Raw genomic sequence first — 17,332 nt, 5'->3', positions numbered from 1 at the left:
AGTGTTATTTAAAAGTGGACTTCGATTAAATAAAAATATATATTATAAACTCTAGGAAAACTACTGAAATATTTATTTTAAAAGGACAATTGATAAACAGAGAAAATAAAATAGAGTCACAAAATTCTCAACTAAAACCAGATGGCTAAAAGAAGGGGAAGACCAAGGACAAATATGAATAAAGGCATTTACAAACACCGCGATATTAATCCAAAAATCTACCAAGAACCTTAACAGTAAATGATCTAAATATGCCAATTAAAACCCTACCAGAGTGAATTTAAAAAGTAAGGCCACGTATATTTGTTCTCTAAAAAACACCCATATTAAATACAGACTCAGATATAAGTTACAAGAAATGGAGAAAGATATATCACATTAATACAAATCAGAAAAAAAGGAAAAGCTGGAGTAGCTATATTAACTTCAGACAAAGCAGATCTCAGAAATTCCTTGATTACCAGAAAAAGAGGAGTATTTCATAATAAGAATGTGATGATAATGTAAAGAAAACAATCTTAAACATATATACATCTAACAGAGATGGTCAAAATACCTAAGGCAAAAATTGAGAGAAATGAAAGGAGAGATAGGAGACTTCAATACTCCTCTGTCAGTACTTGATAGATCAAGCAAACACAAAATCAATGAGGATACAGTTGAATTAAACAACACTCTGAATCAACTTGACCTGACATTTATAGAATACCCCATCGAGCAACAGCAAAATATACATTCTATCCAAGATTATATAGCATTCAACAAAACAGACCACATTCTGGGCCATAAAATATACCCAACATTTAAAAGAATAGAAATCATGCAATGTATGCTCTCAGATTATAATGGAATTAAACTAGAAATCATTGACAAAAGATAGCTGAAAAACCCCTAAATATCTTGAAATTAAACAACATAATTCTAAATAATCCACAGGTCAAAGAAGTCTAAAAAGAAATTTTAAAATATTTTGAAGTAAATGAAAATGGCAATGCACTTGATCAAATTTTGTGGTCTATAGCTAAGCAGTGTTTACAGGAAAATTTATAACCCTGAATACACATATTAGAAAAGAAAAATGCTCTAAACTCAGTAAGTAAAGCTTCCACCTCAGAAAACTAGAAAAAAATTAAAAAGCAATAAAAACCTAAAGGAAGCAGGAAAAAAAATCAGACCACATTCAATGAAATTAAAATAAAAAACATTAGAAAATACAACAAAAACAAAATCTGGTTCTTTGAAACCTAACTAAATTGATAAATCTCTAGCCAGGCTAACCAAGAAAGAAAACACACATTACTGATATCAGAAATGAAACAGGAGTCATGACAACTGGGCCCATAGACAATTAAAAAGTAATAAAGGTATAAATAAAGATATACTATAAACAACTCTATGCTAACAAATGTGGTAACTTAGATGAAATATACTAAATTATTTAAAAAACATAAACTACCAAATACAAGAAGAAACAGATGACCTGAATAGCCCTTTTCCATTAAAGAAATTTAATCAATAATACTCATTTCAAAAAAAAAAAAAGCAAGCAAGCATGCATCAAGCCCAGATATTCACTGATGAGTTCTAGCAAAGGGATAATAAATACTATCAATTCTCTACAATGTCTTCCAGAAAACAGAAGGAAGACGTCATAACTTATTCTATGAGGCCAGCATTACCTTAATATTAGAACCAGATAAAAATATTCAAGAAACAAGTCTATAAACCAATACATAGCATGAACATAGATGTAAAAATCCTCAATAAAATATTAGCAAACCCAACCCAACAATGTTTAAAACTCTTTATTTTATTTTATTTTATTTTATTTTATTTTATTTTTTACAGAGACAGAGAGAGAGTCAGAGTGAGGGATAGACAGGGACAGACAGGAACGGAGAGATGAGAAGCATCAATTATTAGTTTTTCGTTGCGCATTGCGACACCTTAGTTGTTCATTGATTGCTTTCTCATCTGTGCCTTGACCATGGGTCTTCAGCAGACCGAGTAACCCCTTGCTTGAGCCAGCGACCTTGGGTCCAAGCTGGTGAATTTTTGCTCAAACCAGATGAGCCCATGCTCAAGCTGGCAACCTTGGGGTCTTGAACCTGGGTCTTCCGCATCCCAGTCTGACGCTCTATCCACTGCGCCACCGCCTGGTCAGGCTCAACCCAACAATGTTTAAAAATAATTATATACCCCAACCAAGTGGGATTTAATCCAGGTAGGAAGAGTGGTTTATACAATATTTGAAAATCAATCATAAAAAGCTAAAGAAAAATCATATGATCATCTGAATTGATGGAGCCAAAGTATTTGACAAAATCCAATTCCTATTTATGATTTTAAAAACTCTCAGCAAACTAAGAGTACAGGGGAATTTCTTCAACCTGATGCAGAACATCTACAACAGATTTATAGCTAATCTGACACTTAATGGTACACTTTCCTCTTAAGACTAGGCAGGTACAAGGCAAGGATGTACTCTCTAACCACTCCTATTCAACATTATACTGCAACTCCTAGCCAGTGCAATACAAATTAAAAAATCATATAGCTTGTAAAGAAAGAATAAAACTGTCTTTATTTGCAGATGTCATGACCGTCTATGTAGAATATTCCAAAGAATCTACAAAAAAGAGTCCTGAAGCCAATAAGCAAATATAGCAAAGTTACAGGATACAAAGTCAATATATACAGTCTACTGGAAAGTTCTGTCCGTTTTTGGAATAAAACAAACTACAAATTTTTCTTACCGTCAATAAACTTTATTAAATAATATAATTGCCATTATTATTAATGATTTCTTGCCAGCGTGAGGGCAATTTGTATATCCCATTTTTGAAAAATGTTTTATCTTTTGATGCGAAAAATTGAACCAGTGCTTGTTTGATATCCTCTTCATTTTTGAATTTTTTGCCCTTCAAAAAATTTTGTAAGGACAAAAACAAGTGATAGTCGGAGGGTGCTAAGTCCGGGGAATATGGTGGATGTGACAGAATTTCCCAGCCTAGTTCTCCAATTTTTTGACGAGTCCCCAAAGCAGCATGTGGCCTGGCATTATCATGATGCAGTATGATGTTCTTCCTATTGAACATTGCCGGCCTCTTTTTTTGGACTGCTGTCTTTAAATTATCCAGTTGCTGACAATACTTTTCCGAATTGAGCTTTTCATTCGGTTTTAAAAGCTCATAATGTATTGGTCCTTGAATGTCCCACCATATACACAACATTCTCTTATTCAGAGTCAAATTTGGTTTAGAGGTGGAAGGGCTAGGTTTTCTGGGTTTACAATACGCCCTTTTCCTTACGATGTTTTCGTAGGTAATCTACTCTTCATCCCCAGTTATCATCCGGTTCAAGAAGGGCTTGATTTTGTTCTGAGCAAGCAGAGATGTGCATATGACAACTCGATCATCCAAATTCTTCTGACTTAATTCATGTGGCACCCATCTTGAATATTTCCACACCAATCCTATCTTCCGAATATGATCCAAAATGGTTTGCTGAGCTGAATTAAGCCTTTGTGCAATCTCCGATGTTGTCAGAAAAGGATCTTGCTCCAACATGGTCTTAACAACATTATCATCGATCAAAGATGGTCGCCCAGAACGTGGCTTATCAGAAAGGTCAAAGTCACCTGTTTCGAATTTTTCGAACCATCTTCTGCATGTCCTATCAGAAACTGTACCTTCACCAAACACTTTCAATAAATTTCTACATGCTTCTGTAGCATTTCTTCCTTGTTGAAATTTGTAAAAATTACAGTGGCATAAATGAACTTTATCAGTAGCCATGGGTACACTATCGCTTCACACATAAGACTAACGTGAATCAACTTTTAGTTAATTTGCTGTCAGTATGTATACATTAAGTGATAAAATAGAGAGGCACACATGCACCAAATAAACATGTGCTTACGTGTCGAAACTTGTGACAGAAATGGACAGAACTTTCCGGTAGACCTGATACTATAAAAATCAATTACTAGCAATGAAATATAGGAATTTAAAGTGAAAACAATACTACTTATAAAAGTACCTCCCCAAAAAGAACTAAGGTATAAATCTAATAAGTATGTACAAGACCTATATGAGGAAAACTATAAAACTCTAATGAAAGAAATCAGATCTAAATAAATGGAAAGACAGGAAAAGACATACTGTTAGTGGAACAGAATACAGTCCAGAAAAATATATATACACATATAAAGTCAACTGCTCGTTGACAAAGAAGCTAAAGCAATTCAATGGAGAAAGGATAGTCTTTCCAACACATTGGCTAGAACAACCAGATGTCTACATACAAAAGGAAAAGAGAACCTAGATACAGATCTTACACCTTTCACAAGACTTGACTCAAAATGGATCATAGGCCTGAATGTAAAAAGCAAAACTATACAATTTCTAAAAGGAAACATGGAAGAAACTCTATGTGACCTTGGATTTGGCAATGACTTTTCACATATACCACCAAAACTATAACTCATGAAAGAAAAAATGGTAAGTTGTACTTCATTAATATTAAAAACTTCTGCTCTATGAGAGACACTGTTAAGAGAATTAAAAGACAAATCACACACTGGGAGGAAATATTTGCAAAACACATATTAGATAAAACACTTGTATCTAAAATATACAAAGAACTCCTTAAACTCAACAAAAAGAAATGGGCTAAAGATCTGGACACTTCACTAAAGAAGATACAGAGGCGGCAAATAAGCATCTTAAGAAATGCTCAAATCACCCTACACCTATTAGAATGGCTATTACCAAAAAGAGAAAAAATAACTAGTATTGGCATGGACATGGAGAAAAAGAAACCCTTGTGCACTACTAGTAGAAATGCAAACTGGTGTACCAGTATGAGAAATAGTACGGAGGTTCCTCAAAAAATTAAATATATATGGGTGTTTGTGTGTCTGTGTGTATATATACATACAGACAATAATCTTGCAATAAACATACAAAAATCTTGCTACTTGCAACAACATGAATGGACCTGGACAGCATTATGCTAAGTGAAACAGGTCAGACAGAAAAAGACAAACACTAAATGATTTCACTGTTATGTGGAATCTTAAAACAAAAGAACACCCACAACATCCCAGATTCAAAAATACAGAGAACAGACTGGTGGTTGCCAGAGGTAGGGTGGGGGGCAAAATGGGCATAAAAGGTAAAAACTTCCAGTTATAAAGTAGATAAGTCACAGGGATGTAATGTATAGCATGTGGACTATAGTTAATAATACTATATTGTATATTTGAAAGTTAAGAAAAGAAACCTTAGAAGTTCTCATCCAAGAAAAAAATTGTAACTACATGTGGTGATGCATGTTAAGCTAGACTTATTGGGCTGAACATTCCACATATATACAAATATACAATTGTTATGTTATATAACTATAACTGGAACTTACATAATGTTAATTATATCTCAGTTAAAAAAAAAGGATGCTCAAACATCATATTTCACTAGAGAGTTGCAAACTGAAACAAGGAGGTATCATTACACACCATTTAAAATAACTAGTATCCAAAACACTGATAACACCAAACGCTGGGAGGATGTGGAGCAGCAGGAACTCTCAATCATTGCTGGTGGGAATGCAAAATGGTATGGTCACTCTGGAAGACAGTCTAGCAGTTTCGTACAAAGCTAAACATAGGCTTACCATCCTATCCATCAACAGCACTCCTAGTTGCTTACTCAAATGAGTTGAAAAGTTATGTCCACAGAAAAATGTGCACACAATTGCTTATAGTAGCTTTATTCAAAATTGCCAAAAACTGGAAGCAATCAAGAAGTACCTATTAATATGTGAATGGATAAGCAAACTGGGGTACCTCCATACAACAGAATTATTATTTAATAATAAAAAGAAATGAGCTGTCAAGCCATGAGAAGACAAGGAATTTTAAATGCATGGTGCTAAGTGAAAGAAATCAGTCTGAAAAGGCTGTACAATTCCAACTATATGACATTCTGAAAAGGGCAAAACTAGACACACAGTAAAAGATCAGTGGTGGCTTGGGCACATTGCTCAGTGGTAGAGCATTGGCCAGGTGTGTGGAAGTTTTGGGTTTGATTCCTGGTCAGGGCATACAGATAAGTGAACATCTGCTTCTCCACCCTTCTCCCTTCCCCTTATCCCCTCTAGAAGTCATGGCTCCAATGGTTTGAGCAAAGTTGGCCCCAGGCACTGAGGATGGCTCCATGGCCTTGCCTCAGGCTCTAAAATAACTTGGTTGCTGAGTAATGGAGAAGGGCCCAAATGGGTAGAGCATCGCCTGGTACTGGGCTTGCCAGGTGGATCCCAGTTGGGGCGCATTGAGTTGTCTGTCTCTGCCTCCCCACCTCTCACTTAATAATAAAAAAAAAATCGTATAAAACAAAGAGTTAATATTAATGTATCAACATTGGTTGGTCAATTCTAACAATGTACCATACTAATACAAGAAACCATAATAATACGGGAAACAGAATGGGAGGGGGCATAATATGGGAATACTATGTAGTATATCTCTAAGTTTTTAAAAAAGTGTACTGGGGCCTTGACATATACAACTGACACTTAGTATAGCCTTAACCTGAAGTACAGATATGAGCAAGGGGTGAATGTAGAACTCATCTGGTAGAAACTTAATAAAAGGGATAAGTGAAGAAAAGAATTGCCTCTAATTATACAAACTCTCTCAATTATCATAAATAGAAGGAAGTTTTCCTCCTTTCAACAGATTAATATTTTAATTTATTCATTTCAATCTTTTCTATCACACCTTGACTGCTATTTTCAATCAAATTTAATTTGCTGCTTAGAAAAAGTAAAAGCATCATATAAGTATAGCATTTTCTGGGCTGTTACTTTACTGATCTCTAATGTACTTGATAGATTCAATTTAATCTCTATTATATAAGCCATCTTCAAGCTATTCTGCGTTTGAGCTTTCTAATAACATAACTGAGGTACATAAACAAGTTGTGGTAATGATGGAGCCATAGTTATATCCCTACTCTTCATAAAAGGACCGATTTTGCCCTCTAGTGAATCCCCAAGGAATTTCAGTCACTGATTCCAGAGCAGCCTTAAATGTGAAATGTGTTACTTGTAAAGAAAATCAATGATTTTTCCAAAATTACTTTATAAATATATCAACGTACACAAAATGTTTACATCTTTCTCTCTTTTCAGAGAGTCTAAGCTCTATAAGGCAAGCCTGTGATCTGTACAGACTTCTGTAGTGATCTGTAAAAGTAACACTGACCCAGACTCCACACGGTTCCACTTGCACCTTTTCAGCTCTGGCAGGTGCTATCCCATTGTGACTGGAAGAATACAGCCTTTGCTATCAGAAAGTTCTGAGTTCCAATTCCTTCTGGCATTACTTTACTTAGTTTTTCCCCTCATACTTTCATACTATGGTATTTGTGATGAGTAAATAAGATAAAGTATGGTAAACATCTAGCACTCAGGATGTCGTATCAATAGTTCTAATTCCCCTTCTTCATCTTCTCATCTACTGAGCTGGTCAAACCAAGCTCATATTCTTGTTTCATCTAAACTTCTATTATTCTATTTGGATGACCCATAAAAATCCTCTCTTCTTTAGCAAGTCACTGCACTGGTCATGTCTTTGACCTTGAAACCATTGGATATAGTTCCACAACTGAAATCCTGAAACTATTTTACCTCACTCTCTACCCTTTCCTACTTCCAGCCACCACTCCTTACTCTAGTTCCAGGAACCTGCTCTCCCTCACCCCACCCCTTTTCCTTCAAATCTAATAACTCCTGATTTCACTCTGAAGTTTTTATCCACTCTAGATTCTACAGTGTGTAATTTGAAGTACTCCTTTGTCTTTCTGCAATATCAACCCACAAAATCTAATCTTGAGCCACTCCAACTATTTTTTCCCACAACTACATCAGCACAGCTAACAGAAACCATAAATGAGTAAATTTAGAATCAGCATATATTGATAGTACATCACCCTTATCTTGCAACGGCTCTGAATGCTACGTGACAACCCATGATGGTTCCTGATTGGCTTCCTCTCCCACTCCTCTGAATGACCATTCCAGACCTTTCCCAATCTCCTCAAGCCTTTTATATTACACCTTCAGCTGGTGATAAAATATATGATATGTAATTTGTATACATATACATATAATTTGTATACAAAATATACAAATTACATATCATACACACACACACAGTAATACAGATATGTATCTAATATACATCAGATCGTGTCTCTCTGTAGAGGCCCTGAATAGGAACACAGAACAGAAACAGTTCAGTGCCCTGAAGCAAAATCCACAGTGCTGTCACTGAGAAGAAAAGTACTGAACACAGAACTGTGCTGAACACAGCACACAGTAGGGATAGGATTAGCAATACTTCTCAAAACCATGGTTGTTGGGGGCTGAAAAGCCAACAGGGTTTTTGTAGTTTAGATTTTAGGGCAACAGAGGTATGGGGTACTAGCTGTAAGCCGACAGTCTGCCCAACCCCCTACCTCACTTGCCTGATTAGGTTGCAAAAGGCTGTTAAGCTGCGGTGCTGCATTGTTTATACTCATCCTACCCCCATGTTCCCTGGAAAGACTGGAGGCAAGTTTCTTCTACCCTTTGTTTTGTGTGAAGTTAAGATGTTATGTATGATGGGAGTTTTCTACACTTCATAAAATTCTTGGGTTGCCTTGGAAATGTGATCAAAGATCTCTGATTTGCTAATGGCCTCCCTTTGCCCTATAAAGAAAGCAGGAAGCAGTCATGGAGCGCGTTCTCTTCTTGCCAGCAGCAATTGCAGAGCCCTCCCGACCCCATCCTTTATTTTTTAAGCCTATTTTCTTAATTCCGCACCATTCTCACCCAGGACCTGGAATTACTAGCTGCACTGGTTGGCGGCAAGTGGCGCCCAAGCAGGCTCCTGAGAAAGGAAAAACTCCAGGCGTCCCCAAACTACGGCCTGCGGGCTGCATGCAGCCCCCTGAGGCCATTTATCCGGCCCCCCACCGCACTTCCGGAAGGGCCACCTCTTTCATTGGTGGTCAGTGAGAGGAGCACTGTATGTGGCGGCCCTCCAGTGGTCTAAGGGACAGTGAACTGGCCCTCTGTGTAAAAAGTTTGGGGACCCCTGAAACTAAAGGCAGGTGACGGAACTCCCCAAGTGAACGCAGTAAGTAAAATTTTTGAGTAGAGTTTGGGGGGAGAGTACAATCGGGACTAATAAACTATGGGACAGTTAGGGTCAAAAGTGAGGGACCTTTTTCTTTTTGTACAAATGTTTTCATTTGAGGAGAAGATGTTGCTTGATCAGAGTGAGCTAGAGGGATGTAAATATGAGAAAACCTTGGAGTTTGAGGATGATTCGGGAGATTATGAGGACGTCGCGGCTGTGGCCACCTTAACCTTTGAGCATCCTCAGCCCTCTGCTCTTTCTTATGCTTATTGGGTTGCTCCCAGGATCTTTGTCTCAGACCTTTGGAGATTCCCGCTCCAACAAGCTTTAGATCAGGCTTGAGACAGAGGGGATTACATCAGAATATGTGCTGATATTGGGCCTTCATATATGCAAGGTCTGGCTATTGCCTCAGTGTTTCAGGGGAGGCTTCCAGGACAATATTTTGATAAAAGGCAGAACAAACAAAAGAAGGAAGGTCAGGGAAGTACTTCTGCCTGTAGATCTTGTTTCCAATGTGGGGGTTTGGGATATTTTGCTAGAAATTGCCCTGCTCTCCCCAGATGTCAGTCTCGGCCTCTCCCTCAAGGGCAGGCAGCTCCTAAAGCTCTGGACCTCTGCCCATGCTGTAGGAGAGGGAAACATTGGGCGAATGATTGTAAATCTAAGTATATTGCCGAAGGGCAGGTGAATCAGGGAAACAGACAATGGAGCCTTCCCTACCCCTGTCAACTAAGTTTGCCGCTCAGCTAAAATTGAGGTAGAGAAATCTCAGCATAATCAATCTGAACTGCCAGTTGCAGCAGCTATTGGAATATGAGAATGGATGGGAGACTCGGTGTTAGGAAAGTTACAGCTTTTCTTATTGTCTAATTTTCTTGAGTGTTTTAGCTACAACCCTCTGAACTATCATTTTGTTTTTTTCTTATTCCTTGCCTGGAAATTAGGGCAGGGGACGCCTATTGGATCTGACTATACAAAATTTTCATGAGGCCACCTGAGATTTTTCTCGAGAAAGTTTTGATTAGTCTGATCCGTTGTTTATTCCCTCTGTCAAAAAATGCCCTAAGATCAGGCAGGCATCTTTCTAATCTGATTGTGCTCTGAAATCCCGGGTTTCTCTCTGGTTTGTCTGGTTCGTCTAATTCTAAAGGCCTGAATTAAGTTCTTGCATGCAAAAATTATAATGCCGGCTCTAATATTAAAAAAATAAAATGATTTCATCCTCACATTTTTTAAAATTGGAACTTATAAGGCACGCTCATTTAAATTTTAATAGAATGGAATGTGAATCCTGAAGACTTATTGCTTTGGTTGAGCTGATGCATGTTATTGCTAAGCAACATTGGTTACTCACTCAAAAAGCAGTTGCTGAGCTGCAAGCTGCAAGGCTTGGGGCAGGGTGGATTTGCCTAACAAAGGTGTAAGGTTTTTTGTTTTACAATGGGAAGATAACTAAAGTCACACTGGATTTTTTTCAGCCTTAATGTGCTCTCTAGATTGCCTGTTAATTAATGGAATAGAAATGTTTTGAAAAATATTAGTGTTACTTAGAAAAGCATTTACTATATTTTGTCAGACTTTTACAATTAACCTGAGGACAGGTATTTCCTTACAATCATCAGGTCAAGGCATTATAAAGTGTGCCCAGCAAATGCTTAAAGGTCAAATATAAAAATAAAAAAGGGGGAGTCATATCCTGGAACTCCTGCAAATCTTTATCACACTTTTTACTTTAAAAAATTTTTGAATGCTGATGTTCAGGATCATTCAGCAGCCGAGACTCTGGAATCCCACAGGGAAAGCCTTCCCTGAAGCGCGATGGAGGGACCCGCTCACAGGAATCTGGCAAGGGCCAGACCTTGTTCTCCTATGGGGCTGAGGATATGTGTGTGTGTTTCCTAGGTCTCCTGAGGCTCCCTGGTGGGCTCCTGAACATTTGTAAGACACCATGAGCCAGGATGAGAGACTCACTTCACAAGAGCAATTGTATAAGGCTTATTTTACTATGCTTTTATCCCTTTCTCTGTCAAACCTGTTCCATCAATCAAATTCTCTTAGCACACTCCAAATCTTTTTCTCCTGCAAATTCCTCCCCTCCCCTCCTTCATTTGATCCAGCTGATAACACTGTCCTGTCTTTTTCTAAAAAGCTCCAGATATACGGAAAAAAGTTTATATAGGTAAAGGAGGATCCTTAAACCCCTCAATGAGATCTTCTGAGCATGGCTTTTAAGGTCTATAATGACCGAGAGGAACAGGAAAAAGGCAGACAGAGCCCAAAGAGATCAGGCAAAATACTAGCTCTTGGCATACGTCCTTAAAGGCTCCAACGTCCCTAAGGGACCTCAAAGAACTCCACCAGGGCCCTGCTTCAAAAGTGGAAAGGAAGGTCACTGGGTTAAAGTCTGCCTGGCTTCTCAGCCCCCGCCAGGATCATGCCCTTCTGGAAAAAGGGACAGTGGAAGGTAGGCTGTCCCCTCGCTCCTCCAAGGGAGGGTTCAGTCTCTTCCAGCCCTGTTCCAGCCACCTCTGACCTAACCTTGCCCAGCCTGCTGGGAATTGCCACTGAAGACTGACGGTGCCCAGGGCCATCGGCCCCATCTCATGACACCGTTGAGCCTAGGGTAATCATCCAAGTAGTGGGTAAGCTGATTTCATTTCTTATAGACACGAGGGCCATTTACTCTGCCTTGCCTGAATATTCGGGTTCTGCTCATCCCTTGAAGATCTCTGTTGTGGGTGTTGATGGTCTTATTTTCCTCCCCATTTGCCACGGATCCGCTGCCTTGTTTAATACATAGTGTCTCCTTTACACACTCTTTGTTTAATACATAGTGTCTCCTTTACACACTCTTTTCTCCTCCTGCCTCAATGTCCCATGCCTATTTTAGGCCGGGACCTACTCCAAATTTAGAACCTCTATCTCTCTTCTTTTTGCCTACTTCTGTTACGAATTCCCCAGTATAGTGAATACCAGGAAAAGGCCCCCTGGTTTCAACTCTCCAGGTTAAAGAAAACAGAAGCTCCATCTCTATACATGCTGCAGATGGCCCTTCCAGTCTACCTGAATCATTGCCAGAAATCCAGTATTGACATTAAGCTTGAGACAAAAACTTAATGTGCTAGAAGCAGAGGTCATTGGGATTTGGACGCTAGCTGCAGAGTGTGGAAATGTGACAACAATTCCAGTACCTGTGGACTTTTCCTTAATGTGTGTGACTTCTGCTCCTTGGGGCAGTTCTGACTGAAGTGGGGTTAGGTACATTTACAAATAATGTAGAGCAGTGATGGTGTCAACATGGACTTGGTGAAATTACATTAACATGTTAAGGACATTCAAAACTGCAACGATTTTATTTTAGATCCTGCTGTATTAGCTAAGAATTTGCTTGATAATCTAAAAGGCTTGGCATCTGTCAGCATTGGCTATTTTAATTTTGTGTTTATTTTATATTTTTCCAGTCTGCCTCCATATCAGAACATGGGAATAGATGAGTGTGAATCACAGCACATAAAGTTAAAAAATAGAAAAGGGGATATGTTGGGGACCGAAAAGCCAACAGGGTTTTTGCAGTTTAGATTTTAGGGGGACAGGGGTGCGGGGAATTGGCTGTAAACTGACAGTCTGCCCAGCCCCCCACCTCACTTGCCTGATTAGGTTGCAAAAGGCTGTTATGTGGAGCCCTCTCTTCTTGCCAGCAGCAATTGCAGAGCCCTCCCGACCCCATCCTTTATTTCTTTAAGCCTATTTTCTTAATTCCGCGCCATTCCCACTCAGGACCTGGGATTACTGGCTGTGCTGGTCACAGCACATGGTGAAGGGTATCTTCTCTGGACTTCCCAAAGGTGAGTGAGCAGGTCTTATATGATCAATGCACTCTACCATCCCACTCCCTAAGCCTTTAGATCCTTTCCTCTACAGCGTACCAAGGGAGGCCTGGTACCTTAATTCATTTTATTTAGCATAGGTCACCTTTTGTCCCATGTTTCAGCCAAACAATCAAACTATTAGAGCCCTTTCTAAGCCCTCAAGCTATAACACTAAAGCTAGAATCTCTGCTTGGTGGTTCTGTATCAATACATTTGACCTGACCTGACCTACACCACACTCTTAATACCCATTCCCACATATATTCCCCAGATTTCTGTGTAAATTTTTTAAAAAGTCAATTTTTTAAGAGTTTAGCACCTTTTCACGGGTCACACTTTGTAGCTTATCCTTGGCGGCCTGCTGAGATTTGACTCTAGTTACAGGTCTAAAAGCAAGGGCAGTTCTAGAGGAGAATCAGCAATATTTACAAGGCAAATTACCTCTGGAAAGGCCATTACAGCTTCTGCAGGCAAAGCAGATTACTTTCCTCAAACAGGTGACAAAAAGACTAATAAAAATTTAGGGGCTCAGTACCCCTATATATTTTTTGGGTTCTCATTCCTTTCTAATCAATGCCCTCATTTTAACAGCAGACACCCTTTGTGATTGGGGATTCATTTTGCACTGTAATTTGGCTCTTTGGTTTTCAGCAATCTCAGCTCTGCAGCTATAGGAGAGAAGAATTTCTTTAAAGCAGACACAGAAACTGTCAAGTTAATTATGTAGGGGTTTGAAGACCTGAGCTTGTCCTTTTCTTTCCTCACTTTTTCCAGCACAGTTAGGAGCAACCAGCCAGTCTCATTAGATTTGTTAATTTGACAGAACTGTTTTAAGTCATCAGATACATGATCATCTAGAACCCTGTCTTTCTTAAGTTTTTAAGTAGGAGTATCCAATGGTGATATTTTGTGTATCTCTATTGCTAGACCACACCCTGAACTATCAGTGCCCTCTTTACCACTGGAAATACCCTTTAGTGCCCTTAAATCTAATCAGACTCAGGAACCAATTCCACGAACACCATAACTAATTCAGACAACTCATTCTTAAGATTCTGTTCCCCTAGAACCACTCTATTGTTATCAAATATAAACATGGTATAAAATCTGAATCAGAAAGAATTCTCCAGGTAGACAGAACCAAAGGAGAAAATATATCGAGCTATCTCTCTTTAGATAAATAGATATTTCTATTAGAAATCTATTGTTATTAAATATACTGCTCACAAAAATTAGGGGATATGAAACTATAAAATATCTCCTAATTTTTGTGAGCAATATAGATAGATAGATAGATAGTTTTTTTCATGCTCACTGACCCCCGGGAGTGAGTTCTTTTTCAAAAAATGAGATTAGCTCCAGTTACAGTTTTATTAACTTAAAATCATGTTTGTTTGATAACCAATTTATGGAAACAAGAAGAACATACATTTGCTTTTTTTTAATGTTGCCTTACACATTTTTAATATAAAATTTTTTGTTACGCTCGTACTCTGGATGGTCAGGAGGTACGAGGACGTTCACGAACGTTCATACTACTCAAAGGGTTAAGGAACTGGCTCACACACTTTTGGGGCTGGCAACGCTGAAATGTGAAGGGCAGATACGAAGGCTAGAAACACAGGCAGAAATAGATGCTGCAGTTTTTTGTGTTCTTTTTTAAAGAGTGGTCTTTATTTAAAAAATTATTTATTCATTTTAGAGAAGACAGAGAGAGAGAGAGAGAGAGAGAGAGAGAGAGAAGGGGGGGTGGAGGAGGAAGCATCAACTCCCCTATGTGCCCTGATCAGGCAAGCCCAGGGTTTTGAACCAAAGACCTCAGCGTTCCAGGTCAATGCCTGATCCAATGCGCCATCACAGGTCAGGCCGATGCTGCAGTTTTGAGGAAGAATTTTTTCAAGACACTTCAAATTGAAATTTAGGCCTTTAATTGATTTGATAAGATCCACCCACATTATTGGGGGTAATCTCCTTTATTAAAGTCAATTAATTGTAGGTGTTAACTGCATCTTCAAAACACCAGAGTTTGATTTAAAAACTAGGTAGTATAGCTTAGTTAACATATAAAACGAATTACTACACACAATAAACTTAGATATTCATCACCAATCTTACTTTCAACCTTTTAAATAAAAATATTTTATGTGCTCTAAATAGGTAGTAAAATTCTAGTAAAGGCACTCTGTGAATGGACCAGTGAGAGGACAGTCCATCCTCCAAAAGAATGGAGAAACAAACCTTCCATAAACCACTTTTCCTTTCTACCTCCAAGAACATCATTCTTAGGAAACCATAACATTGTATCTTCATTTTTAAAACTGTTTTATGTTTTAAAAACATGATATTCAACTCTATATCAGAAATCACACTAAAATTGCAAGTCAGCCTGACCAGGTGGTGGAGCAGAGCATAGAGCGTCGGACTGGGATGCAGAGGACCCAGGTTCGAAACCCCAAGGAACATTGTACGGCTTGAGTATGGGCTTGTCCGGCTTGAGCGTGGATCGCTGGCTTGAGCATAGGATCGTAGACATGACCCCATGGTCACTGGCTTGAACCCAGGCTCACTCGCTCTGCTGCCCCCCCCCCGGCACGAGAAAGTAATCAATGAACAACTAAAGCAGCGGTTCTCAACCTGTGGGTCGTGACCCACAGGTTGAGAACCGCTGAACTAAAGTGTTTCAACAAAGAATTCATGCTTCTCATCTCCCTTTCTGTCGGTCTGTCCCTATCTGTCCCTCTTTCTGTCTGTTTCAAAAAAAAAAATTGCAAGTCAGAGTGTCACTTTGAGACCTAATGACTTAAATTGAGAGATGGTATCTATTCAATCTGTTGCTTGCCCTTACTCTGACCAGAAAACTTACAAGTTGCCTTTTCATCTTCTCTCAACGATAAAATGTAATCTGAACAGGAGAAATCCAAACCAGGTGGTGTAAGGGGGTGAATAATGGGCCACATAATCAAAAGAGCACATAAACAAATCTTATAATTGGGTTGACATATTCATCTGACCTTTTTTAAAACACTGATTTTTAAAAACCTTTCTTGTCAATTCATTCACTCAATAAGCACCTGGCTTAAATCGATGGACAAAATTATCCTTTCTTGGTAGATCTCACATTCTAGCAAGATATCCTTATCCAACTTTTTTCCCCTTAACACAATAACCCAAGCATTAAGAAGTATAAACACATTTTCTGAAAATCTACTATGTGTCAGCCAACCTCCAGTTCTGAGCTTGGCTTCTGGCAGGCACTGTTTCATTATTAGCATAGAGTCTCCAGAGCTAGACTGCCTGGGTCCAAATCCTAGTTCCACTAATTCCCAGATACATGACCATGGCCAAATGCTTTAACCTTCATCTACAACACACAAAAAAAATCATAACATGGGATTATGTAACAATGAAAAGAGTTCACATGTGTCAAGCACTTAATGTAGCACATAGAAGGTACTAAAATGTATTAGCTATGCTCATTTTAACTCAATTTTCAGAAAACCTGATACTACACATGTAGTTATAGAAAAAATAACTCCAGTAGTAAATTCTAAAACATTTTTATCTGGTTCATTTACTCCCTCCATTATTACTACTTTCAAGAGTTTTTCTACTCTACACACAAAAACAGGGCTTCCAGTTAAGTTTGATAAAAACTACAAATGTGACCTCTGTATATTTCATATACAACATCAATCCATGGTGCAGTCTGCATAAACACATAGTAAGAGGCTTTCAATGTAACGAGAAAATTTCTTTAAAAAATTTTGACTCATTTTCTTTAAAATTACAACTGCAATTATCTCAAGAAACTTGAGTATCAGAACTAGCAAATAGGGACTATGTAATTGCCTATTTCTAACGCCTGGGTGTGTAAATATATAGTATGTTCATCTTTAAGACCTATATGTTTGCAGCTGCCAATACACATAAATTCGAGTTAATTCTCAATCTAGCTCACTGAATAAAAATACAAGTGCAGTCATCTAACATTGAGGGCTCATCCTCGTTTGTTAAAAATAGGCCTCATTCATTCTTGGTCCAAAGTTTATAAGGGGTCAACATCATCAGCAAGTTAACGCCCACAATTTAGAAGCGACTGGAAGGAAGCGCACACTGCGAACGTCGGCGTCCTAACTCTAACAGCCCTACTGACAAGCAAAAAGGCCGGTCAAACACATTTCCAAAGCTGTTTTCAAAGGGATCGATTTTAGCAGAGAATAATTCAAGATGGATTGTAAATCTGATCACCCTTAAGGTGGGGAGATGCTAAGGC

At 38.5% G+C, this 17,332-nt stretch overlaps 1 protein-coding gene across 1 annotated transcript in view; it reads right to left on the bottom strand.

Moving 5' to 3' along the window:
- The window catches only part of FAM210A (family with sequence similarity 210 member A), a 44,324-nt gene that overhangs the window by 26,105 nt on the left and 887 nt on the right, over positions 1-17,332 (bottom strand). The window lies entirely within an intron of this gene.

This window comes from Saccopteryx bilineata, chromosome 11 (genome assembly GCF_036850765.1).
Source record: "Saccopteryx bilineata isolate mSacBil1 chromosome 11, mSacBil1_pri_phased_curated, whole genome shotgun sequence".
Taxonomy (NCBI): domain Eukaryota; kingdom Metazoa; phylum Chordata; class Mammalia; order Chiroptera; family Emballonuridae; genus Saccopteryx; species Saccopteryx bilineata.
The sequence above is the reverse complement of the archived record's forward strand: the minus strand, read 5'-3'. Positions and strand labels throughout refer to the sequence as shown.